Raw genomic sequence first — 11,079 nt, forward strand, 5'->3', positions numbered from 1 at the left:
CCCGAGCAATCGCTTTTCGCCTTTCTTCTTCCTCCCGACTCGCTGGCCTCTCCCCGACCCTACCCCGCCTCATCACTCCCCATCCCACCGACACGCGGCGTGTCGCGCGCCTCCGCTAAAACCCTAGCCCCACCCAGGCCCGATGGCCGCCCCGCCGCAGCCGCACCCACCGGCAGCGGAGGAGGGGGCCGCGCTGGCGGCTCCTCTGCCCGCCGCCGCGCCGGGTCCGCGGCCGTACGACGTGGCGGTCGCGGCGGCGGAGCTCCGGCCGGTGGACTGCAACCTCTCCGCGCTCTGTGACCACGTCCAGGCGGAGGGGTTCGGCTCCGGGGCCTTCTCCGACCTCGTCGTGGAGGCCATGGGCGCCACCTACCGCCTCCATCGCCTCATCCTCTCCCGCAGCGCCTACTTCAGGTGGGCTCTAGAATCCTGAGCATTGTCGCTCCTGCCGCCTTTCGATTGCTTGGGGATTGAAGTGACTGTTGCGATCTGATCGTCTGCAACTGCTCATAGTACTTAATTGGATTTCTATGTGGACATTTTTGTCTTGGTTGGTATGTCTCCATCCATTTCCTGTGAAATTTCCATGTGCTTTCATCCCTATTAAAATGTTTAATCTAAGAATATGACCTTACCAAGTGATTAGGATTTTTGTTTTTTTTTTCCAGAAAAAAATAGAGCCTGCAAATAGCATGCCAATTAAAATCTTACAGAGTAGATCTTCATTTGCTCTGTATATCATAGTGCATCATTCAATGTTTAGTTTGCTCTATGACTTTCAGATTTCCATCTATGCCACGAATCATGACTGAAGCTAAAATTGATGATTTAATAAAAGTCAGGAACTACTCACTAGATAGTTTTTCTGTCGAGATTTCAAGGTCAGAACTTGTGGATGGAGGCATAAGCATCAACCAATAGCGTGGTACATGAAAAATGAAATTATAATGGTTATGGTCCCTGCATCTTTGCTTGGTACTTGAATGGGACTTTGGTGCTCTGCTCTTGTAGTTACCAAGGATATGCATTGCTTGCTTATCACTTAGCCAAAAAAAAAAGTAAACTTATATAGAATTATGATAGAACTATCCAACATTGATTAAGTTCTGCCTATAGCCGCTTTCTGTGTGTTTGTCTGTCAACACAGAAGTCACCCTCTTTCTGCAGCCAAACTTTTACCTTTTGCTGTTTTCTTACATTATTTCCCTACTAGCACATAGAGTGTTCATGTAAACTAAAGTAAGTAAAATTCTTAACAACTTCTGTATAATAATGACTGGAAGGAATATGCTACATGGTCCTTGGAGAGAGGCAGGAGCACCCACAGTGGTTTTGAACATAGATGATGCCAATGTTGATTCAGAGGCAATTGCAATTGCGCTCGCATATCTTTATGGGCAACCCCCCAAGCTTAATGATAACAATGCATTCCGAGTGCTTGCAGCTGCATCATTTCTGGATCTTCAGGTCTACTTATCCCATTTTAATCATTCATTTATAATTTTCCTTTGTGCCTCATTGTGCTGTGTTATTTTGTCTCACATATGATGTGATCAATTGTAGGACTTGTGCACAATATGTACAGATTTTATTATTTCTGAGCTTTGGACATCAAACTTTTTACAATATCAGGTAACTTCATTACTACTATAAAGCTTAATGCTGAGTCAGATCAGATTTCTTGAGCACTAAAAGATTCACTTTCTTCTCCTTGATCATTTTTTGTTGGTTTCAACTTTTTGTTGTTGCTAATAGTTGTTTGCTGAGAGTCAAGATTATGGTAGCCACGGAGAGCGTGTCAGGAATGCTTGCTGGGGTTATCTTTGTCAAAGTGCCACACTGGAATTACGAGAGGTACATATAATTTATAGGACTTTATCTGATTAAATGGTGTAATTGTGTTGGTTGAAATGCCTTTTTTTCTTGATTTGTAGAATTGTTTATTGTGACCACCAGCTTTAAGTATGCTCACTCAAGTAATAATTTTACATCTTTCGTTTATGCTTGCATGTGAATTGAAAGGTTGCCTTCTGTATTAAATATTAGATATTGATAGAGCTCATTTATCGATAGACCTTATCACCCATGCCTTAATTTCAGCAATATCTTTCATTGCATGAATTGACTATTTGTTTCGGCATTTAAATCAAGTACATGGTGACTATTGTTGTGAATGGGGATAGTATGGCTGTTAGGTGTCGTGCGAAAAATGCTGAGAAACTATTCTATGTTGAATTATATGAATATGTTTAAGTTTTTTTTTCTTTTCATCAACATAAGTACTTACACGCGAAGGATGTGCTTGGCTGGGATTTGTTGTTTAATATACATTCTATGTTATATGTGAACAAACGGGGGCTTTTGGTTAGTTCACAATATTTTTGTATTTTGTTCTTGAAAGGTGCTACCAAAGCTTTCTTCACAAACTTTGCATGCTCTCCTTACATCTGACGAATTGTGGGTACCTAACGAGGAGAAAAGGTTAGTTTTGTCACTTAGTGTTTATTTGTCTGCTCAATGATACTACAAGGCCTTTTTGTGACAACATCTTATCTTGGTACTTGAAGGTTTGAACTAGCATTGTTTACTTTACTTGCAAAGGTTGCTATGTGTAAGATACAAGTTAGTGGGATTGAAACAAACTTACCAAGTGCTGATCGATCCATGAGGAAGGGGAAGACTCCGATGAATGAATCTGGGGAGGAAGTGCTAATGGACTCTGAATTGCAGAACTTGAAGTTGCATGATAACTTGGGCAATGAACTTCCCCATAACGTTATTGCTATTTCAGATATGGTAATTCCATGGAATATCGTATCTGGACAGCTGAGATGATGCTCCATCTCTACTTTTGTTCAATATGCTATGTATTTTCCTTGTCTTATGAAATAACTATTTTGAACATGAAGCATGACAACTACATTAAGACTGTACTATTTTTTCTGAAATTTAGAATGGTGAAGCTCCCAAGAGAATGGAGAATGATTGTTCTACCGGAGGACCATCAGGAGAAAGCACTTCATATCAATTTAATGAAAATAACTGGCTTTCTAGTGAGCAAACTGCAAATCATTATTTCTCAAGAACTTCCAGTAGTGGTGTTGTTCCTACTGAGTGGGGAAGGCCCAATGCACCACCTTGGGGTGGTAGGGTCATTGGACGGCAGCAAGTTAGATGCATTAGAGGAAGCTCTTGTCTATCTACTGATGAATATAACGCTTTTATGAATATATTTGAGAGGGGTTCTCTTCTCTACTGCAATATGTCCTTTGATGCACTTCTAAGTGTTCGAAAGCAACTCGAAGAATTTGGATTCCCTTGCAAAGCTGTCAATGATGGTCTATGGCTACAGGTATTTAATCTACTCCCTGCCTTGTGGTACTCTGTTTCTTTTAAGACTGTTTATAAAATCTTGATGCTTTGTTATTGTAGATGCTTCTGTGTCACAGGGTGCAAGCAATAGTTGCTGATACTTGCAGGAACTGTTGCCTTATGAATAATTCTTGTGCTTGCAAGCAAGCATATGTGAGCTCGCATACACACTATAGGCAGGAGCATGACCGGAGCAGTGCTTCCGGCAGCATAGGTAATGTCTACCTTGCGGATGCCCAGGGCGATGGGAATGGTGTACTTGGGCCTGTCCGTGTTAACGTAAGAGGAGCAGTCGATGGACTTGCTGGTATTGGGAGAGGGAACTCAAATGTGCCTGGTGCAGCTTGGGCTCCTACACGTTATGTCTTCTCCCGTGTCCCTTATGGGCTTGGTTCAAGAAATGGTCCAACAATTTGCCAATGATGAATCAGAACCTAGAATTGACCGCAATGGAGATATTTCAGCAGATGGTCTGACTGCATTGGTTAACCTTAGCCAAGAAAACAATGCTGCTCATCTGCAGGCTGAAAGTCTATTTGAGACAGGGATGCAGACAAGATATCGCAGGTGTTGCATCTGTTTCCACTCCAGGTGGTTCTTCTGTCCAGATGCAGGAGTCAAAGGAGCATGAACTTGGATCAGATTGGGAAACTGCAGAGGACGCAACTATATCATTAGACATGAAAACACCTCTTAGCCATTTTCCTCCTTTCCGCTTTGGGTAAGATTACTTATTTTTCTGTTTCTGCGATTCTGTCATCGATGAGTTCTGCATTGGACGATGTCCAGGGAAAATTGGACTTGTTATTTCTTCTATTTTGTAGAATGTCCCAGTTGTCTCATGAATCATTTGAAAGTTTGAGGACAGTTTATTTCTAGAATACCAATTGGGGCTGTTGCCTTGTTGATAACCTGTCATGGAAGAAATAAGAAAAATAAATAAAATTTCTCACAAAAATATAAGGCTAGCTAAGTTCTGCTGTTTGTTCTTTGTCATATTTAGGTAGTAATGATTTAGAATTGGTTGTGCACATTGGTTCCTTGTTTCTGACATGGCTTGACCAACTTATTTTTGCTCACAGGGTTGAGTTCGAGGATGTGCACAGGCTTGCTGATGGTCAGGTTAAACATTCGACTGAAGTGTTTTATGCAGGCTCTCTATGGAAGGTTAGCATTGTTGTCCTAAATGTATCCATCCTTATATGGTCAAAATCCAGTAAAGTAATTGGTATACACATGTCCAGGTGAGTGTCCAGGCATTCAATGATGAGGATCCTCATGGACGACGCACCCTTGGTATTCTTTTTTCTCTTTACCATGTTCTCATATGCTTTCCTCTTGCTGTGACGACTATCCAAATATAATGATATGGCATGTGCCAATTTAACTGGCAATGCAGGACTTTTTCTCCACCGACGCAAGGCTGAGTTGTTAGATCCCTTGAGGAAGGTGAGTGATTTGCTGAATTCACTTGTCAGAGAACAGTTATGTTCAACTTAAGTGATAATAAAAACTTGTATTCCTCAGGCTCACTTGTACATCGACCCCCGGGAAAAGGTCACTGCTCGGTATCAGGTACTATCTGTTTTTCATCTACTCATCGTTTCACCTGAGGTACCGTGTATGGCCTAATTTGCCAATTTTGTTTACTGTTCTTAGCTCATCTGTCCATCAAAGAGAGAGGTCATGATATTTGGAAGCCTGAAGCAGGCTGGGACACTGCTACCAAAAGCCCCGAAGGGCTGGGGTTGGCGCACTGCTATACTGTTTGATGAGCTTGCAGATCTTCTCCAGGGTGGTGCCCTGCGAATTGCTGCAGTGGTCCAGCTCGTCTAGACAACACTTGCAGAAAACAACTGCTTGCAAGGATGGTGATACCACAGCAGTTAATGTAGCTGATAGTTTGATACCTGCAAGAACTCGATCCGTCATGTACTCGTGCTCTGAAATTGTGTATACTGTATAGTGGTTCGCCGTTTGATATATAATAATATATAGGTGGACCTTCAGCTCTGTATTTGGGCCCATGTGGACTTATAGCAGCTGTTGGGCCATCGACAATGAAATAGGACTGCGCATTATAACTTGACCATAATACATACATTAGATTGAGTTCAATCTAATGTAAAGGCTAGTGCCCGGACGTCAGGATGGGGGCTAGCGTCTGAACGCCCGCGCTGCATGCCTGTGCCTGCTTCACGTGGGAGCCCATGCCGAGCCCATGCCACTCCGTGTCCTGCACTCGCACCATGTCCTGCGTTGCTTCGTCTCGATCTGCGCTCGCACGGTTTCCCATGCCTACAGCTTGCGCTCTCTCCACACCCATGCACATATAGGCAGGCCCAACAACTGCAGATGGGGTCCACTGCAATATGTGCAACACCAAATATACTTTTATAACGTCTAGAGGAAACATTTGCAAGATACGTCCAAAATAGTTGAAATACTTGCAACATACGTCTGAAACACGAGGAAAACAACATGTGTAGCCATTGCAAAACATATGCAACATCTAAATGAAACACTTGCAACGGATGTGAAACAAATGCAACATATAGATGAAACACTTGCGACATAAGTGTGAAACATATGCAACACCTAGATAAAACACGTGCAACGTACGTTTGAAATAGCTGAAACTATTTGGAACAGACGCTTGCAACATACGTATATAGCCATTGCAACATATGCAACATCTCGATCTACTTTTACAACATCCACATGAAACAATTGCAATATGCATAGTGAAACACTTCAAACATACGCTTGCAGCATGTCAGCGCGTGACACTCTAGTGGACGGCAACCACCATATCTAGTGAGCCTCAAGGCGCTCGCGAAGTACGGCACGACCACGATGCCCTTGCCGTCTCTAGCCGCGGGAGGAGGTGATGAGAAGGACGCTGGCTGCGCCGGCGATGAGGCGACCGATGTGCGGGCCGAGAGAGGGACCTTGTACTGGTACCAGTAGCGAAAGCCCTCCAAGGATAGGAGCAACACCACGGCCTTGGGGGAGCTTGGTGAGCGGACGCGCAGGTCACGACGGTGAGGGGCGTGCGAAACAGGACGAAGGCCGTGGTGATGGCGAGGGCCACAGTGAGGAGGAGCAAGAGGCGGGGGGGGGGGGGGGGGGCGAATGAGGGTTGGGGTGCGGCCATGAAGGAGGAGAGTAGAGCGGAGTGGGCCGCGGCGAGTTGCTGGGGGTCCGAACCTCCACTTAGTGGGCGGGGATGCCATCGGCGCGCGGTGCTTTGACTGTAGGACTTGGGGAGAGTGGGAGTGGACTAGATCTGGGAGAAGCAGAACATGTGTGTGGCTTGCAGTTGGCAGCATGCAGAGTGAGAGATTTTTATTTTGGGAGGTATCGTGGAGTATCAAATATTTATGGTGGGTACAATAAGTGGACGACGTGAAGCCACGTATTGGACCTGTCAGACCTGGTTCGCAGGCCCAGCGAAGGCACGCGTCTGGCTGGACGGACGCTTGAAAGGTAATGCTTTCTTGGTCACTCTAATGTAACGACAGTGCTAGCTCCTGGACGTCTGGATAGACGCCCGCGCTGCACTCCCGTTTCCCGCGCTTGGGCCAGCAAGCCCCCACATAAGCCTGCATTTCGCACGCCCATGCGGGGCCTAGCGCTGCCCAGGACAACGCCCGCGCCGCCAGAGTGCGCGCAGGGACCGCTCGCGCCTCCTCTGCTTCTCACGCGCATCGCAACATGTGCAACACCCAATCTACTTTTGTAACATTCAGATAAAACACTTGCAATATACATCCAAAACAGCTGAAACACTTGCAAAACACTAGAAAAACTTGAAAACACGTGTGTAGCCATTGCAAACATATGCAAATATCAAGATGAAACACTTGCAACATGCGTATAAAAACACATGAAACACTTGCATATATATGCAACACCCCGATCTTATTTTGCAACATCTTAATGAAACACTTACAACATACGTCTAAAACAGATGAAACATTTGGAACATACACTTGAAACATAAGTGTATAGCTCATTGCAACATGTGCAACATTCCGATCTATTTTTGCAACATCCTTATAAAACACCTGCAACATACTTCTAAAACATCTGAAACAATTGAAATGTACACTTGCAACATGCATCGTATCTCGGTGTAGCCTCCTCCGCCGTTTGCATCGAGGCGCCGCAGCCATAGCAGGAGGTGAGGCCAGAGGGCTTCCGCGCCAAGGCCCGACACTTCTCCTTACATAGGTCCTCAGTGGCTAGCTGGTGGTCGAGGGAGCGGTCGCCAAGCGTGGGCACGGTGGTGCCCACGCCGTCAGGCGAAGCGGGCCGTAGAGCAGAAGCAGTGGCAGGAAGCAGCGGGGCGGCACGGTGGAGCAGGGGAAGGAGCGGCGTGGGGTGACCATAGATGGCGGAGCGGGGTGCAGAGCAGGAGCAGCGGGGCGGCCGATGGAGCAGGAGCAGGCGGGGTCACCGTCAACGTGCGGAGTAGAGCGGAGCAGGTCTCTCGTCTCCTCCTTTCCTTACCCAACTGGCGTAACTGGAAGAGACGGACGCTGAATATCATAATAAAAAATGAGCGGGCGCTAGAGCAGAGATTTATTAGGCTGGTATGCAGGCCTACGAAGGGGTGCCCAGACGGACGCACTGTAGCATTTCCGCTAATGTAAAGGTAATGCTTTCTCGCAGGCATTCCAAGTTGCTGTAGGCAGCCACCAAGACCAACAATAAATAAATGCACAATATAGAGTGCGAACGAATGATTAAGCTATACAATCTCATGCATTACGGATCAACTTTACTCCCTTCCGTTCCAAAAACAAGTGCATCTAGTGTTTTGGTGAGATCAATGTTAGCATTTTGGTGAAGAGATCAATATTAATGAAAAATTACATATATACCTCTATAAAGATGTAATCATTGCATTTCGAGAAAAGAGAGTAGAAAAAATAACTAGAGTTAGGTTGTCTTGTACCTAAAAGTATATTTTTTAGATAGTACCAAAAGTGTATTTATTTTGGAATAAATTTTGAACTCAATTGCACTTATTATAGGACGGAGCAGATACTTGACACAAAGGTATCAAATTACTAGTGTAGCCATGACTGAGTACGATAAAGTTGCATGTGATCGGTGCGAAAAGTATTGCACTAGGGTTTTCAATTTTGATATAAAAAAGTTTCCGTCACCCCCAAAATTCGTGAAATTCGACCAAAAATTTGCTGAAATTTTTATACACTTACACATGGAGTAAGTTTTTTCTAAAAAAATAGATCTAAACAAAATATTCACATCTATTGGATAGAGAAATATGTAACATAAACAATGTGAGTTATATAGCACATGTATTAGTGTAATATAAAATTTGGATTTTCTTTTGACCACCGTTGAAATTACCAAAATTCACGAAATTTTGAACCCTATTGCACCATACCGCAATACACTGCACCGTAATAAAGAACACAAATGTATAATATTTTGTTGATTGAACGTAAACGCAAATTCATGACTGGAGGAAGTATGAAGGGGACGGAGTTTTAATTTACGGAAGTAAACAAGACATCAGATATAGTAGTATAGCACTAAAAGAATTGACTCTAATTGTATTGTTTATCCCAGATCAGATTGCCAATACAAAAGATAGGACTATATATCTGCTCTGCCACGTACTCCGATCCAGCAATTGCATGCGTGATCACTATTGTTATTGTTAGAGCAGTTTATTTGGTACTACGTGAGGTGAGTATCGCGAAGCTATGGTTTTGTAGGGTCAAGCACTCGTCCTGCGAAGAGGATTGCACCGGACACTTCCTCCACCACGAAGAAGGCAAACGGATGGTCGGCGACGAAGTCCACAGCCTCTGGCCGCCGCTGAGGCGCTCGCATTGCACAAAGTTGCCCGAATATGAGAGCTGTGGAAGCCGCTGCCTCAGTGCCTTCCTCGTTCACCTCAATCACCGCCCTGTGGAAGACGTCGTCCGAGAACCAGCCGCGGCGCTCGGGAGTCTCCATCGCCGCCTCCGCCATCGCGCACCAGAAGCATGTCCGACAGGTCGGCTCTGGCAGGATCGAACACGGCCTTGATCCCGAGATCCTGGAGCTGACGCTTCATTCGGGAGTAGAAGGACAGCTTGAACCTGGGCACCCGGAAGTCGCCGACCTCGACACTGCGCTCCGGCATGTGCTCCTGGAGGAAGCTTGGGTACGTCATCTTGTCCACCAGGCTCGGCAGGCCGTCTCGTGCGTCTGGCAGCAAGACGCACAAGGAGTACTACGGCGGCGGCGGCGTCGGCGTCGTCGAGGGCATCGTTGGGGTGACGGCCGTTCCCGCCGCCGCCTCCGCATATGGCATCACTAGCACCTTGAACCCGTCGTGCGCTGCGATGAACTGGTCCTCTTTGCTGTGCATGAAGCTGGGCGTCCACGGCGGTGCCGTCCAGGCGGTGGAACTTGCCCTCCTTGGTCATGGATTTGTTCGAACGTCGTCTTCCAGATGCCCTTGAAGTAGATGGCCGTGGTGACCACGAGGCTTGTGTCTTGGGTCACCGATCCACTAGGGAGGATCGAGTCCACGAGGTTGTTCGTCGCCGCCGCCACCCAACTGTTGATCCGCTTCCTCACCTCTTCGGGCTGCACGAATGCAGGAGAATGCATCGACACAGAGTATATATTAATATACGACTCTATTTGCATTCAACAACAGTTAGTTGACAGGCAATACAGATCAGATCGCACGTAGATCGATCCAATCCAAGTACCCGCTGATGACCTACCTTGTTGAGGAAGTCCACGGCGCGCGCCACGGCGTTGCGGGACGCGGCGGCAACGTCGCGGTAGGCCGGCTTGAGCGTTACAGTCGCGGCGTCATGCCACACACCGCACGCGTGTGCGACGGCTGGGCAAGACAGGGAGGGCGCGCTCCACCATGCAGCAGACGTTCTCGGCGAGGCTCTCGCGGGATTTGGCGCCCAGGGCTTCGAGGAGCTCGCTTAGAGTGCGCCCCTTGGCGCCGCCAGCCGCCAGCGAAAGCGCAGAGTACATGGACAGGGGTGAGAAGACGAGGTTGCCGGCGGACCTGCTCTCTCCTCCGGCGGGAGCGGGGCAGTTGTCCTTGCCCTTCGCGGCGGCGGAGGACAAGTTCCTCATCAGACGGTGAGACAAGGCCGACAGGCCGGAGCTAGTACCCCGCGGCGCCCCGTGTTCCACCACTGCCAATTTGCGATGCCGCCGGTGCGAGCTCGATCGACCGATGTCGCCTGCTTGCAGCCTCAAACTTTTGTATCCACGGACACGGAGTATATACATACATGTCCCAAGGCTCCTTGTGTATGTACTACGATGCCCCTGCCCCTGCCCCTTCAATGCTTGATCACCAAGAAGGTATACGGATTGCACGATAAGAAGTACTTCAAAAACACTTCCATAAAAAAAACTTCCGAAACAAAGAAGCTTCTGCTTGATCACCAAGAAGGTATACACGGCTTGCACCGTTGCCCGATAAAGAAGGATGGCGCACTCCGTCTCGCCTTTATATGCTTCTCTAGCTATTTGTCTATTTCTTAGTTACTTGCTACTGGTAATCACCAATCGTAAAAAAAAAACATAGTGCAAGGAAAGCATATATGTAAACCAATCACAAATATAGAACTCTATGATATTCTATTGTAAACTTTCCTTGGCAATGCTCAATGACTGGTGACACGGATTGCACACTTGCAT

At 46.6% G+C, this 11,079-nt stretch overlaps 2 pseudogenes; one reads left to right on the forward strand and one right to left on the reverse strand.

Moving 5' to 3' along the window:
• LOC136453976 (uncharacterized) lies at positions 1 to 5,385 on the forward strand (annotated as a pseudogene).
• Positions 5,386 to 9,114: 3,729 nt separating this feature from the next.
• On the reverse strand, positions 9,115 to 10,506 carry LOC136455552 (putative serpin-Z6A; annotated as a pseudogene).
• Between the last annotated feature and the right edge of the window lie 573 nt (positions 10,507 to 11,079).

Source organism: Miscanthus floridulus, chromosome 5 (assembly GCF_019320115.1).
Source record: "Miscanthus floridulus cultivar M001 chromosome 5, ASM1932011v1, whole genome shotgun sequence".
In the NCBI taxonomy this organism is placed as follows: domain Eukaryota; kingdom Viridiplantae; phylum Streptophyta; class Magnoliopsida; order Poales; family Poaceae; genus Miscanthus; species Miscanthus floridulus.